Genomic DNA, 17366 nt, shown 5'->3' with positions numbered 1-17366 from the left:
GGTAGATTTTGGTAGTCAACTTGTTCTTCAGAACATCCCTTGTCTAGATTTCTTTTCAACCTCACCAATTATGCAGGGAAGAGGTAATAGGTAATAATCTTCTACTGAGTGTTCTTCTTGTCTTTAAAGATAATTTTTTCTAATCTGCAAAGCAATTACCAATGGCAAAATCTTCCCAGTATTTCAAGCACAAATCTTAGAGTTCTTTCTCATAACTTGACCACCCTACCTAAACCTGTCCAAAGCATACTTCTTCCAGCTTCCCAATCTGCGGAGATAGAATTCTTAGCTCCTCTCTGTTGTTCTCTGTATCTCACCTCTTTTTTTGATCCCATAAATAAGGTTAGAGCCTTAAGGAGTCCCAGTGAAGAAAGGGCCTTTGCTCTTTTCACCATTAAAAAGCTTAAGAGCAAGGCTCACCCCCTTGGATATCTTAGCAGCCCTTATTGCAATGGCCCTGTTCTGAGTAGCCATGAATTTTTTACAAATATCCTTTAATCCATTTATTATCCCCTTAATCTACTGAAATAAATTTTGTCTGTGAAATGGCAAACATCCAGGAAGTTGTTCAACATGAGATGGAAAAGTACAATTATTTATGTGGATTATAAATTCTTACCAGCAGGCACTATAAGGTTTTATGGGAGAAGCACTGTAAGGTTTTATAGGAAAGGCATTGCAAAGTAATTTAGCAACCTTAATTACTATTGGAATCACTTTAAACAAAAAACCCCCAACAAATCCTGATTTGAATAAAGGGGATAAAGGCAACTGTCAAGTGATATTAGATTCTCATCACCTGCTTCAAGCAGATTTATTTATTTATTTAAATTTTATTGCTTATTTAAATTTTTATTATTTATTTAATTTTTATTATTTAATTGAAATTTATTTTTATAAACTAGTTTGCAAAATTATTAACAGGAAAAGAGATGAAATGGCTACTGTACTTCATTAAGCATCTATTTTTGTGCTCTGAATTGAGAGAGATGCAGATTTTAGACAAAGCACGGTCCCTATCCTCATAAGTAGATAGGGATAGTGACTAGAACTGGGTGACTTCCTGGTGAGGAAACTCCCACTACAAAATTAGGTCAGCACCTTCTCTACAACTTGGAGAACTAGATTACAGAGAGGTTAAGAAGTGACTTGTGGGGGCAGCTAGGTGACACAGTGGATAGAGCACAAGCCCTGAAGTCAAGAGGACCTGAATTCAAATCAGACCTCAGACCAAACACTTGACATGTACTAGCTGTGTGACCCTGGACAAGTCACTTAACTCCAAATGCTTAAAAAATAAAATGACTTGCCCAGAGTCACATAGCCAGTATTGGTTAGAAGTGAGAATTGAATCCAGGTCTTCCAGGGTGTGAGGTCATCTCTCTCCCCACTATGCTAAGCTGCTTCCTCTCCTCCTCTTCACTACCATTATCCTTGACATTTTGTTGTTGTTCAGTTGTTTTCAGTTGTGTCCAACTCTTCATAAGTCCAGTCCAATCCCATTCAGGATTTTCTTGGCAAAGATATTGAAGTGGTTTGCCATTTCCTTCTCTAGCTCATTTTATAGATAAGGAAACTGAGGAAAACAAGGTTAAATGACTTGACCAGGGTCATACAGCTAGTAAGTGTCTGAGGCCAGATTCGAACTCCAGAAGATGAGTCTTTCTGACTCCAGGATCAGCACTCTATCCACTTAGCCACCTAGCTACCCTTCCTTGACTTTTACGTAGCCCTTTAATGTTTGTAAAACATTTTATTTGCTCTATCTCATTTAATCTTTAATACAACTCTGTGAGGAACTTAATAAAGGCATGATTCATCCCAATTTACAGGTGAAGAAATTGGGACTCATAGCAGTAACTTGACTTGCCCATGGTCCCATGGATAGTTTTTATTGGAGCCAAGATTTGAACCCAAGTCTCTTTTACTTCAAATAACTACCGGCATTCTGCAATAAGTAAATTAGAGAGTTATAAAAAGAGAGGGGAGACTACATGAGATCCCAGAGGGAAGGAGGATAAAGGAAGATTTTTATATTCCCTACAGTACCAAGCTCAATATCTTGCACATAGAAAATGAATAAATATTTGTTGAATCGATGAATGAATCCCACAAAATGGCACAATGGAGAGAGTGCTAGGTCTGAAGTCAGGGAGACATCCTCCTGAGTTCAAATCCAGCCTCAGATACTTGCTACCTGCGTGACCCTAGGCAAGTCACTTAACCTTGTTTGCCTCAGTTTCCTCATCTGTAAAATGAGCTGCAGAAGGAAATGGCAAACCACTCCAGTATCCTTGCCAAGAAAACCCCAAATGGGGTCAAGAAGAATTGGACATGATTGAAAAATGGCTGAACTGAACTTTCTAAATATAGCCATATTTACAGGTCTTTTTCCACTCTAAAGTCCTTGTAGGGTGCAGCAATTACATAAGATCCCCTGACCGAATCCCAAATTGCAAAGAGGGAGCTAAGATTATGTCAGAAAGGGATGCGTGATAGAAACAACTAAATCTGTTAATGAAATGCTCTTTCATTCTTACTCTTTCTGTGCCTTCCCCAGTGGTATTGACTCAGACTGGGATTACAGTTGATGACAGGAAGTGATTATAAAGGACAGATAGCATCAGCAGAGAGAAGTGGTCCTGTTCTCAAGAGAAAAGTAGTATAAGAACAACAGTGGCCCTGCCCCTTGCCCAAGTTGGCTACAGATTCCACCAGACATGGCTTGAGATGGAGGACCCCTCCAGAGACCAGAAAAACCAACAACCCTCCTGAGTCTTTATTTGCACCAGGTTCTGTCTTTTGGCTCCCATGCTGTGTATGAGCTGTTTCTGACTCTAGAATTCCTGCATTTGTAACTGACAACTAGTCCTTTGTGGTGTCTGTGTGTCAAACATCCCTAGGGAACTGTTATTGCACTTTTTTGACTACTCAAGAAGGACTCCATCAGTGTACATCCTAGAACTTTTGGGTCCCAATCAATCATATGTTTAAGGGCAGAGACCTTCTAGAGGAGTGGCAAAGCTTGCTACTGATCTGTAGGTATTTATATGCTTTATTATGCATTATGTTTTAGTAATTATATACTGTGTATTTACTTATTGATTCTAAGCTAAGAGAAAAAACAGTAGCCTCTTTGCCAGTTTCATCATGTGCAGGTCATGTAACTAGTGTTAATAGAATATATAGCACATTCACAGGGAGGTTGGGGTTAATACAGCAGATGGGGGCTCACAGCTAATATTGATTAGGTAGATAATCAAGTCCACACTACTCTGGACAACGAGAAGCACTGCTCCATAAAGAGAGGCAGAGCTGGTTACATAAATAATGTAACAATAATTCAGCACTTTTGCCCCAGTAGGGTATATACAAAATACTAGGGTGAGTGTGGGACTCCCCAGTGCAGAATAACTATTAGCACCACCTAGTGGTTACACAATGAAAAGGATAAAGTAAATAACTAACTTTTTGGGTCTTATTTTCCTCTCTGGGGGTGAGACTATATCTAAGATCTGAAATTCAATGATTTTAGACTTTAGTCCAACCTTACAATATATGTGGATACCAGGATACTATTATGAGCCATTTGTAAACCAATCGTCTACCTAATTGCACAAGGTAAATTTTCTAGGGTGAAATTAATGATATGGGACCAAATTGGATATATTGGAAAACCTTCTAGTCTTTACCCCTTTTTGGATCAATATGTCTATATTTGGCCCAGAATGAGACAGATTCCCAGAAACAGGAAGCACTTCAGATGACCCATTGTTATGTACAAAAATAAAAGCAAATTAGTTAACAAATAGCTTCCAAAATTGTTAAGCTGATAAGAATTCCACATATTCTATGTTAGTGCTCTGCAAAATCCTACTCCAATTCTACTCTGTCATGGTGTAGAGGTGATGTTTGATTCCTGATGGCTTTGCCAATAGAGTATAAGCATTGAAAGGTTGCGTTATGCTGGAAAGGTTTTGCGTATTGTCCCAGTAACAGACTGTGGCAGTTTTCTCAGGTCCATCTAACTGAAGTATGGAGAGGCTCATCCATGATAAGGCAGTCACTTAATGATGAATTTCTTGTTCATGGCAACCTACAAAACAAAGAGAAGCACAAAGTAGCCCTTACTTCTGTGTAACCTACTTCAGTATTTGTAATGATAGTAACAGTGGATGGGGGATGCTAAAAATCACAACAAATAAAATAATACATTTTAATTTGGCTGTTAACACTTATGAAAATATGTCAGAAAAATCATGCAGGATGAATAGTCATTGCTCTCTGTACCATTAGAGGGAATATTCAAATGGATATGATTACAAATCTGTGAAGTTTTTTTTTTTATTATATTCATCATGGTAGGTGTGGCTGGGCTACAACCTATTTCCAATGGAGAACTACATGGGATAAATAGTGTAAAGGATGGCATTAAAGAACTGCATCTCTGGGAAGGGAAAAGGGCTAGTCATGCCCATGTAAATGATGGACATCCATCGGTATCCAAACAATTGCAGGAGATCTAGAAGGTCTTCAGTGAGGTGAGCAGACCCACTGTAAACTATTTATGGCCAGGAGTCATTGAAGTACATTCAACAATATTGTCCTTTTCCCATCTAAACCATTACCACTTTCTAAAAGACTCTTCCTACCCTTCCCAGGTTGAAGAATATTAAACCTGAAAATAAATAACCCTGGAAGGTCTCCTGATTCATGTCCTCCTTCTTTAGGAATGAACATACTCAAACCATACCAGACAGGGGAAAGAAAATCTATTCTATTTTTAAAAGGCCTTCAGGGAAAGAGATTCTACAGTGTTTCCCTTTTTAACAATTCTCACTGTCAGGAAATTCTTTTTCTTGTCTAGTATAGAACTAAGTCCTCTTCCCTTTTGTTTTGGACTGAATAGAGATATAAAACAAGTGATTAGCATTTTCTAGGTTACATTGTAGTCTTTTAAATACTTAGAAACTACTCCTCAAACTTTTCTTCTCCAATCCATCAATATAATATTTACTAATACAATTCTAATGTCAGAGATTCACGATAACAAAAGGAAGCAAGTATACTTTATATACTTCTCCTTGCCTCTTGCGTCCTCCCTCAGGAAATCTGAGAATCTCTTTATATGGCCCTCTCTACTTCCATGCACCCTCCCTCCAATGTACTGAGATCAGCTTGCAACCTTCAAGTACAGTTCCCACTATTACAGAATCAAGGATTGGGTTGGGTTTTGTTTCCAGTCATTCCTTTTGTTTTTACAACACAGTCATTTCCAGGTATGTTTCTCCCACCTTCCCTACACAGGAAGTGTTCTTTCCTAAGTGAAGAAAAACAGTTATTCAAAAACAGCCAATACATCTGAAAGAACTTGTAATATCCATTATCTATAGTCCCTTAACTTTCCAAAAAGGAGGGAGTTGCATTTGCTTATCTCTTCTCTTATGTTAAGATAGGTCATTAAAATTATTCAGCATTCAGTCTCTGCTAAATTACTTTCTCCTGAGTCCCATATCACCAACTGCCTATTGCACATTCCAAATTGGGTATCTCATAGACATCTCAGATTTAACATGTTCAAAACAGAACTTATTATCTTCCTCACCAAACCCTTGAATTTCCTTATCTAGGTAAGGGTCATCCTTCCAGTCACTTAGGTGGAGTCACATTAATATGTCCTGTCAATTCTACTTCCATACTTTATCTCATATCAGACACCTCCCTTCTCTAAATCACTACCCTGATACCACTCCAGATCAGATACTTCTTTGCTTGGATGATCTTAATAGCCTCTTAATTGTATTTCCAGCCTGAAGCAACTTTTTCTTTCCAATCCATCCTCATCACAGCTGTGAGTGATTTTCAGATAATCATATCACTATCCTACTCAATAAACGCCATTGGCTCCCTATTGTCTCTAGGATCAAATACAAGCTCCTCAGTTTGGCATTTAAAGTCCTTCACGACAATGAACATTTTAGTCACTTTTTGTTTTAGCAAAAATCCAAATTATTTTCCAGCATGATTAGATCAAATCTCAGCTCCAACATCAGTATATACGTATGCCTTTTGTCTTGCAGTTCATCCAACATTAAAAATTCCCATCTTTTGTCACTTTTGACAATTTGTTGAGGATGAGGTGAAACCTCAGAGTTGTTTTAATTTATATTTCTCTTATTATTAGTGATTTGGAGCAGTCTTTATATGTTTCTTCATATACTTTGACCCTTTGTGAATTGGGGCATCTTTTGTATTTGTGTTAATATATATCTTGGTTAGCAGACCTTCATCAGAGATATTTGATGCAAAGATTTTTGCTTGTTATCCTAGCTTCATTGACTTTGTGCAAAAGCTTTTCAATTTCATTTAACTAGAATTGTTCATTTTATTCTTCTTGATCTCCTCATTAACCTGTTTGGTTAAGAATTCTTCCCCCTAACTATAGTTGTCAGATGTGCCTACTTCCAATTACATCCAATAAAGTTGTACAAAAAGTAGAAAGAAAACAGACTATTGAGTGAGCATCCATTAGTTTGCAAGATTTATTTAGTTCTTCAGCTACATATATCATCCCAAATAGGAAGGTTCTTCTTGTAGACCTGCTCTCCCCAAACACACGCCCAAGTGTTGACATCAAGGGCTTATCTCAACTTTTATCAATACAGTGAAGACTATGGAACAGGAGGTGTTTTATCTTTCTCTAGCTTCCAGCCGTTCCTGCGGCTCTCCCCAGTTCCATACCTTAGTCCATGGAATTTCTCCAGAAAAGGTGAGACTTTAAGATTTTCTATCATTTTGTGCCAATTCCTCTTTGCCCCCAAGATCGGGGGTAAAACTCTCCAGAATTTGCTTCTTCTTCCCTTTTCACGGCTTCCCTTTTCTGCTCTTGTCTTTTTTTCCCACCTCCCCTCTATTCATTCTACCATGATGCTTCTCCTTTCCTAAAAGGTTTATTTTCTAATTCCTTATTCACTATGCCTCTGAACCTCTTCCAAGTTCTTCACTTCTGTGATTGATTGTGTAGCACAGAATGAGATTCCATTCCCTGATAAAGATCCAGAAGTTTTGAATTTGGGATTAAGACAATTACTTCATGACTCGCCATGCTCTGCTCCTGTTTAAATGCACTCTGGGATCATGTTTCCTTATTTCTTTTAACTATATTACTACACTGCAGACTAATTTAGATGTACTCTGAGGTCATGCTTCCTTCTTTCTTTTAACTACAATATTACTACACTGAAGACTTATTCAGATGCACTCTGGGATCATGCAGACTTATTTAGAATATATGGTCCAGTAGCTGGTCTTGGTATTTTCTACTATATCTGTTATATCACTGCAGTTAGTTCAGGTGTACTCTTTCTGTTTCAGTCTTGTTCTATTGCCTTTCCAAATTACTAGGTGGCTCAGTAGATAGAGCACTGGGCTTGGAATCAGGAAGACTCATGTTCTTGAGTTTAAATCTGTCCTCAAACACTTAAGTGGCTGTGACCCTGGGCAAGTCACTTAACCTTATTTGCCCCAGTTCCTCATCTGTAAAATGAGCTGGAGAAGGAAATGGCAAACCACTCTAGTATCTTTGCCAAGAAAACCCCAATTGGGTTCACAAAGAGTTGGACATCACTGAAACAACTGAACAAGAAGAACCAAGGTTACTTGACTTTTGAGCTGATTTTCTAATGCCATCTCAGAGCGTGCTCCTCTTGATGCTGGGCTAAAAGGACCCATATGGTTTTTACATATAACAAAAGCATTCAGCAGTCCCCATTGGTATAAATTCTCATGGACACCAAATCACTAGGGACTAGAAAGAGGAAGCAGAGCATAAATGGTCTCCCCTAGGTTAGGAGTTGATAGTAGGCAATATTTATTTTAATGGTCATTCTTTCTTTCTTTCTTTATTTTTAATGATCATTCTTAAAAAAAAGATCTCATCATGTACCATATTTAATAAGATCAGTTGGAAAAGACCTCAGAGGTCATCTAACCGAACTCATTCATCTTATAGGGCTAGAGACAGGTGTGTGGTGATAAATGTGTAACAATTAAGTCTGAAAAAAGTGTACTCATAACATACTTTAATTTGAATCATTAATATTTTGTCCATCACTTTCCCAAGTCTAGACAACCAACAAAACAATAAATCAAGCCTTCGTTTTTAGTTTTCTCCAGCTTCTAAGATGTAAATGCTCATGTTGAAAATTTAACAACTAGAGTCAGCGTAAGCTAGCTCTAGCACACCCCTGTAGAAAGAGATTAAATGAGTTGTCAAAGGTCACGCAGCTAGTAAGTGTCAGAATTCAGGTCCCCTGACTTCAAATATAAGCCTCTTTCTGCAACTCTGAGTGCTGTAATTCACTGTCAGATTTTGGCCTTATGTACTATATTGCCTACCTTAAATACATTGCCAAGTCTGTATAAAGTTAAATACAGAGCCCAGGCCTATATAAAGTGAAGAAATATCATTCCCCCAAGCTGCCACTTCTTATCTGAAAACAGACCTAATGGCACCTAAGACTTGGTTTCTGCAGTTATATGACTGTGACCTGGGATAGTGTCTTCTTCATAAGCAGTGCTTCATTTCTGCCCTTTGCCAATACAGTCTCATATTGAAAACAATGTTGGATATCTTCACTCATTCGTAAGTCATAGGGGTTGAGCCCTTCCATGCTTGGGGGCTTTTTGATTTTAGCTGAGGTCAAATGGTGATGGTCTGGTAGGTAATCAGCAGCCCTGTTAATTGGCTATCTGCCAAGCAGGACTGCTAATGAGGATTTCAATTGTGAACATGCTCCGATGAACCTTTCGAGCTTACTATTGTGAACCCCAAGAACTGTCGTTCATAGACTGCAAAGCTTATAAAAAAAAGTTTTGTCTTTTGGAGTGTTCAGTTCACTGGTGCTGACTAAATGGGAGTCTGGAGTCCCAAACACAGAAATTAGAGCTAGAAATGTCTCTTACAGATCATTTAGTACAAACCCCTCATTGCATACATGAGGGAACTGAGATCCAGAATGAGGTTATACCTTGCCCAAAATCAGAGTATCTGGAGTTAAAAATCACATGTTCTTCAAGTATAGTAAAGTTTGAGGATGAAAGGCTTGGGGAGGGGGTGGCATTGAGTGGTACCCTAGAAACAGACCTTTTTCCAACAGAGGAAATGTTTTCAGCCTTTTGGCTGAAAGGAATATTTATTAGAATCAAAAGAAAGCCTCCCTACAAACAATATAACTTATTTTTGACAGATATTGCCATGGGCCTGGGTGTTTTCTCCTAGTCAGAAACATGTTATCAAGAAACCACCCAGTTGTGCCTGCCCTTTGCTATCAGTGGTCTCTGGATTCCTGCACTGGAGGCCTTGGTGCTGGTTACATATTCTAGGAGATAAGGCTTGAGAACTATACACCCAAGGAAGTGAACAAAGAGGGTTTCCTGCTCCTGGCAGAGAGGACTCAGTCAAGAGAAGCTTCCCCATTCACCACTGAAATGCAAGAATCTCTGTGCCCCAGAGGCCCTGAATAACAGGGCCACTCAGGCACTGCTGAAGAGTGAATGGGGAAGAGCTCATCTGACCCATAGTTGGCAAGCCTGCTAACAACTGCTCTCTGTGCCTCAAAACCACAGCCTGGAACTTTCTTCAGATGCTGTAAGGCATTGGTCATTCCTCTATATATTAGGGGTATTTTTCTAGGTTTTTCTGCTTACATATTCTTCCCCTTATGTCACCTCATTTTTGTCTAGTCATGTTACTTTATATGAGAGTAAATTACTTAACCTTCTTTTATGACTGCACCTTTTAAGCATGTGTAGAGATTTGTTAGGCCTTCTGTTAGTTACTTGTCCAAGTTATCTATCCCAGCTACCCACTTCGAGCTCCAGAAAAATTCTCTCTTGTAAAGCCATCTTTTTAATCCAGGAATCTCAATTTCTAATGCTGTGCTTGTTTTACTCTTCCTTATATTGTGGCATTTGGAGTGTTTACCTTTTCAAATAAAAAGGTAAAGAGGCTCCTCAGAGCGCTCCTGAGACAGCATAGCTGTTCAAATGGAAAAATTGAGGTCAGGAAGTAGAAGTCTATACTCAATGGTACTCATTCTAGGGAAATAACCATTACTCCCACTTATATAGCACCACCCCCAAAAGAAAGAAATACAGGAATTATTATCCTCATTTTGTAAATGAGGCAGCTGAAGTTCAGAGAAGATGAGACCTGGCTGTAGTAAAACAGATGGAAAATGGTAAACTCCTCATTTCTGGTCCCAAGGCTGAGTCTCTTTCCACTATACCATTACCTCCCTAGTTATGGGAACGCTTCGTGGAGTTCAGAAGGTTGCATTTGGAAAACCAGAGCTAGAACCATTGCCATTTTGTGAGCATTTTAATTTAGCCCTTGGGATAGAGTCTATAAAGTAAAACCATTTGAAGGTCGGTTGTGTCACCATGGAGACAAAGAAATGAGTCATCCATATGGAGACCCTCAAAATTCTTCCTTCTGGCTTTATGTTGACACACGAGCTATTGTAATTACCTCTTTGAGAGGGCAATAAGAGCATACCAGTGTTTACCATACACAATGAAAATAACATTTTATTTTCCTATATCATTTTTTCCTCAGAGAAGTCAAAGTATATCTATGTCTCAATTATCCTTCCACTCTTAACATAAGGTAGAGGACAAATGCTATTTTACATTTGATTGCTTGAGAATCTGAGAAGCAGATAGGTTCAATGATTTGCCCAAAATCACACAGCAAGGCAGCAGCAGAATAAAGGATAAACAAAATTCTAAAATGAATGATTAAAATAGATGGTTTGTGACTACATAGAGGAAAGGAGAGGTGATCACTAAGAACAAGTCGTTCCAAGCTTTCCTTTTTTCCTTTTTTATTTTTATTTTTTTACTTTCCAGATTGGTAGATCAGGAGAATGCCAAAAAACATAATACATCTTGATTTTTAGCAAGGCATTGACAATCTTTCATGATATATTTGTGGATGTGTTAAAGAAAGATTTATTGGTTAGTCCAAAGATATCAGTCTGAAGGGAGGTCTCTTAGGGTGGGCTGCAGTGCTCTCCACTTGGTCATATCACATTCAACTTTTTAATCAGTAATTTAAAATGAAGACATAGAATTTGTGCTGCTTATTTAAGCTGCAGATGATGAAAAGCAGGGCTGGGGGTGGTGGTGCCTAAAACTTTGAAGACAAGATTCAAAGTTCTCAACTAACTGAAATGACAGGTTGAAACAACCAAGATGAAATTTATTTGTGTACTTCAATGAATCCACAATTTTATCAATGTGGGTGTTCCCTGGTGCAGCCTGCGACTCATCTACACCTCATCCTGTGTGATTATCTTCCATAGAAGATCTAGCTTATGCACTGGAGGTTTTCTCCTGGTTCTTTTAATATTCCAGGGCACAAAGGCAGCATTCAGGCGGTTTATCTTTATTCCCTCCGCCTTAGAAAATGACTGTCTCCCTTCCTTTTCTGGTCATACTTGTCCTGAATAATGGCTTTTACACCAATTCTCACATAAGTCACTGTTGATAATATGCTTATTCACAACTCACCATGAATTTTTTCCATTGCCTTTTGGGTCATCTGCATTTTCAGTGTGCTGTGTTGAAGATGCTGTTTCACTGGAAGAAGTGGATGGGGCTTTTGTGGCACAGACCAGCCTGGACTCTAAAAGTGATATACCATTTACAACATCCGAGGGCCATTCCAACTCTGAAATTTTGGAAACAATTTGAAAGGCTGAGTTAATATGCTCTTAAGGATGTGATCCGTCTACCTCCCTTTTTCCTGTTTAGTTCTGGACTCAGTTCATTATGCATCTGAAGTGGCTATACAATGTATATGTATGGATGAGATAACTCAATGAACCACCCTTCCAACTGGATGGATATTGTAATTTGGGCAAATTGTGCTTTTCATCCAATTTGATTTTCTAGTGTAGGGTTTAGACCATCCTCCTTCAAATGATTGTGGATTCCATTAGGAGGTTTTTGATGCAATTAGTACAATTGTCATCTGTGAATGATAGCACTTGGAATGAAATTTCATAAGGAAAAATATAAAGCCCTGTGCCTGGGTTCAAAGAAATCAATTATATAGTATCCTATGTATGGAGGTAACTTGACTTAAATGCAGTTAATGTGAAAAAAAAAAGACCTAGAGATCTGATTTTACTGAAAATTCAGTATGAATCAGCAATGTGACATGGCTGTCCAATAAGATGAAGCAATTTCTCATAGCGTTAATCCAGAACAAGGGATGTAATAGCCTCATTTTAAACTGTCAAACTACACCTAGAATATTGTGTTCAGTTCTAAGTATTAAATTTTAAGATGGAGTAAGAGCACCAAGATGCTGAATGGTCTGGATAACATATTATATGAAGAATGTTAGCAGGAACTAGGATAATTAGCTAGCATAAAAGGAAACCTTAGGGGAGACATGATAACTGATATCACCTTCTGGAAAGACTTCTGTGGAAGAAGGTTAGACTATACAGTTCTAGAGGCAGAATTAGGACCAATTTGGGAGTCTATATTAGAAAATACTTTCTAACAATTAGAGGTGTTTATAAATGGAATGCATGGGGCAGTGAGGTTCCTGTCTCAGGCAATACCCAAATAGCAGCTGGATGGTTAGATCACATGTCAGGGATGTCAAAGAGGAGATTCCTGCATAGCTCAGTTGTTACTCTGACTCTTCATGACCCCATTTGGGGTTTTCTTGGCAGAGATACTAGAGTGGTTTGCCATTTCCTTCTCCAGCTTATTTTACAGATGAGGAAACTGAGGCAGAGTTAATGACTTGCGTTACACAGGGCCACATAGCTAGTAAGTGTCTTAGGACAGATTTGAACTCAGGAAGATGAGTCTTCCTGGTTCCAGGCCTGACACTCTATCCATTGCACTATCTAGCTGCCCTGCATAGGATGGGTAGTTAAAGCTATACAACCTTCAAGACTTTTCACGTCTCTGATCCTCCTTTTTACATAATGAACCAGTTCTTTCTTATTTTCTAGATAAGGACTGAATCTTTAATTTTATGTGTATGAGGAATTCCAAGGTGATTACTCCCCTGACCAATGCAAGTCAGCACATTCTCTGCAACTTATAGTGTTGGAGAATTGCCTAGAATACTATGAGATTAGGTAACCAGAAGGTTTCAGGGGTGGGGCTTGAATCCAAATATTTTGGTCTTCAAGGTCAACTCTCTACCCACTATGCCTTGCTGCCTTTCCTTGTTTTCAGATGTATATTAAATGTGGGTCACTGTTATCATCAACTAATTCGAAAGAAGAGAAACCCCCAAATTGACCAGTGCAGGTTCTCTTTTCCACTGGATGACAGAGCAGGCTCTGGTCATATGATAAAAAGTACTCAATAACTAATAGAATTTCAAGAGGTGGAAGGTACCTTAGAGATCATCTTGTTTAGCACCTTCATTTTGTGGATGAGGATGCTGAGGCCTAGAGTGAAGAAGTGACTTGTTCAAGATCACATAGTTCATGACAGAGCTAAAATCATAGCCAGAGCCCAGTTCCTCTGACTCTCAAGCCAGTTAAAGTCCTTTCTACCCTATCCCACATTGCTAAAGTATTACAATGCGTTATAAAGCATTTCTTCAAAGGAGAAGGCCATCTTTATCGATAGCTGAACATAACTGGGGTGGGGCTTCCTACCCACCCATCCACCCAGGATCCTGAAACTTCTGGAATAGGTGCTTGGTCCCAATTACTTTCATCTCCTTCAACACCTTGAAAATCTTGCTGATGGCCAACATCTGCCTATGTTCACGATTTCATGATCTGGAGTGTTTTAGAAGCAGAGATACAGGTTTGTGGACATATTTTTATTATGCCTCTTCTTAAAACAGTTAGTGTTGTTCTTGTTTTTGACTCATTTCAGTCGTGTCCAACTCCTTGGTGACCCCATTTGGGGTTTTCTCGGCAAAGAAATTGCTGTGATTTGCCATTTCCTTCTCCAGCTCATTTTGTAAATGAGCAATGGAGGCAAACAGGCTTAACCGATTTGTCCAGGGTCAAACAGCTATTAAGTATCCGAGGCTGGATTTGAACTCAGGAATATGAGTCTACCTGACTCCAGACCCAGCACTGTGCCACCTAGCTGCCCTGAAACAGTTGTACTTCTGGCTTTAATACAAGTCACTAAGGAAAATCACCATCAGTCTCTTCATCTTTATCTTTCTTTTTTTTTTAACCACACAAGACAAAGTTCTTACCTTAGTTGGAGCTGTTACCATCAAAGGGATATTTCTTGTTGATGCAGATGCTTTGATGCCCTCCTTAATAAGTATTTGTTAAATTAATTGAATTATTTCAAGCTCTTTATGCACTTGACAGTCTTCTACAAAAAAGAACTGGCATTATAGCCATAACACACCAATCAGGTGTTCACAGTGTACTGTTGTGTCCTTCCTGGCTCCCTGGTGGGGAAGCAATGACCAAAACTGCTTGTCAACACAATTCATTTGGCACCTGGAATATGATATTTTATATTGTTATGGTTTTTTTTGTGTATGTGTACTGGCTCACCAACTGAGTGTCAATCCTTTGAAGGCAGAAATCATGTCTATAAGTCTTTGTATTACACTTGTCCTTCCCACCAGGTATATAACATAGTTCAAAGAATGTGTGTACTATGGGTGGGGTCAGGGGGAAGAAGAAGGGGAGCAAAGACATGCTTACTAAATATTTGATCATGGCCCATATGATGCCTTTGAGAGTCTTAGAAAAAATAAACAAACAAACAAAAGGCAAGTATTATGTTAAGGAAAAAAGTCTGTTAATTTAGTCTTAAAGTCCATTAAATCCCCCCACTTCTTTTTTACTCTTTCTGCTGTCTGGATGATAGGATGTATTGGAAAGAATGGCTTTTGAATTAGAAGACCTGGTTTGTAGTTTCCAACCAGATAGCTGTGCAACCTTAAGACTGGCAAGGGGCAGCTAGGTGGTGCAGTGGATAGAACACCGGACCTGGATTCAAGAGGACCTGAGTTCAAATGTGACCTCAGACACATGACACTAGCTGCGCAACCCTGGGCAAGTCACTTAACCTCATTGCCTAACCAAAAAAAAAAAAAAGACAGGCAAACCCCTTTCTGGACTTCATTTTCCATATCTGTAAAATTAAGAGTTAGATCAGAGGTGTCAAAAATAGCCAGTTGGCAATTCTCCTGAATGTCTGTGAATCTGGATGGTGAAAAAGGAATTGGAAAATATTTAGAAAAATAATAAAAATACAATAGAACATAGTTCTCAAAGAACATAGTTTTCAAAGTCAATATGGGATCATCAGGTACCATTCTGTTTGAGTTTGACACCACTGGACTAGATGACCAAGAAGTTTCCTTACAACACTGAGATTCTATGATCTACTGAAATTTAAATAATGAATAGCTATGATCTATTTTTTTCAACTATTCAGGTTAGAAAAATATTCAGCTATTTTTAGAGTATAGAATAATAGCTACAGAAGGGACTTCAGAGGTTATCTAGTCTAATTCCCATATTTGTTTGTCTGTGTATCTATTTATCCAAACCACTGGACTGTCAGGAAGATCAAATGAGATAATAATCACTTGAGAGAACAGCTCATGGAAGAAGAGAGGTATTTAGCATAGTATCTATCAATCTATCTATCTATCTATCTATCTACCTATCATGTATCTATCCATCTACCTCTGCCTGTCTATCCAGCAGGTGAAGATACCAGTAATTCTACTGGTAAGCTTCTTGAGAACAGGTATGGTTCTATTTTTGTCTTTAATACCCCAATTCCTAATAGAGTGACTGGGACATAGATGCACTTAAAAAGATACTTGTTGAATAATTGATTGATCTTGATATCTACACTTTCCACTGCTTAAGAAGACTGAGTCTTTGTGACTTGCATTTCTGGGGGTATTTGGTGGGGGCAACACCTAGGACTTAGAAAGTACATATATATTGACAGAAGCATGTTAGGCAGGAAAAGTTATCTGGTTGTAGGTGGTTGTAAACTGCTATTCAGAAGCAGATATACTATGACCCAAAGCTGGGACACATTCTTACCTCCAGCTAATGATGTAATTTGTGGATATCACTTTAGTGGCTTCTTCTGTCCTACCCAATGAAGTTGAACTCCTAAACTTGGAATTCTGTGGCCTTTCTCAATCTGGTAGAAACTTTCATTTTTAAGCTTCATTTCACCCTAGTTTCATTCTCATGCTCTAAATTGTAGCCAAAGTGGATGACTCTCCATCTCCTGTTCTGGGACGGTTCTTTTGCATCTCTGCTCATTTGTATTCATGCCATTCATTGAGCCTGGAATGTATACCCCCAATTCTCAATTTCTTAAAATCCCTCCCATCTACCAGTGTCCAAAACAGGTATTACCTTTCTTTATGCTGTTCCTGATCCACCCAGCTAGAACTGGTCTTTTCCTCATCAGATTTTTGATGCCACTTTGTGGACATCTTTCCATTTTTTACATTCTGCCTAGTACATTTACATAAATGTCATCTCTCATGTAAGACTGAAGGCAGGTAATATGTTCCCAGGACCTAGTCCTGCTTCTAATTTTTGTATTTGTATTTCCAGGGCCTAACATAGTGCCTGGCACATAGTAAGTGCTTTACAAATACTTGATTGATAACAGATACTTTGTAACAAAGGGACAGCTTTTTTTCTCCCACAAAGACAGCATTACTAATTCAATTTATGACTCTCTTTATGGATCTGGTGTCACAATTTCATACCAAACTCCCAAACACCTTTGGCCTTTATTCTTGAAAGATAACAAATCAGGAACAAAATGGGATTAGATGATGAATTTAATGTCATTTGTGGGATTAACCAAGTAGCTTGATACAGTGGAAGGAGCATTGGATTCCGAGTCAAAGGCTTTGCCATTAACTAGGTTGAGCAAGTAATTTAACCTTTCTGGGCTTCAGTTGTCTTGTTGGCAAAATGAAGGTGTTAAGTTAGATGGCCTCTGAGGTCCCTTCCTGCTCTAACTCTGTGATCTTGATTTTAGGCAGAAAGTGGAATCTAGAGAAGAGAAGCTTACCTGGATGTAAGCTAGAAAAGACCTTAGTGATCACTGAAGTCTAATTTCCTCATTTTACAGATGAAAACACTGAGGTCCAGAAAGGCTGTGACTTGTTCAAGGTTACCTAGAGCATTAGGGAAGCCACTTCTCATTTCTCTTTGTGCTGCTGCAGGGTAAGAAACCCATTCGGAAATAGAAAAGGAAATCTTTGGCTCTGATTAGTAAGGATCCCAGAACTTTTGTGTTGTTTGCACCAAGGTGAGACCAAAGAGAAGCCTCAGGACCTACTGGTTATA

The sequence above is a fragment of the Phascolarctos cinereus genome, unplaced genomic scaffold (genome assembly GCF_003287225.1).
Source record: "Phascolarctos cinereus isolate Bilbo 61053 unplaced genomic scaffold, phaCin_HiC Scaffold_7;HRSCAF=346, whole genome shotgun sequence".
In the NCBI taxonomy this organism is placed as follows: Eukaryota; Metazoa; Chordata; class Mammalia; order Diprotodontia; family Phascolarctidae; genus Phascolarctos; species Phascolarctos cinereus.
This window is presented reverse-complemented; position numbering follows the sequence as displayed.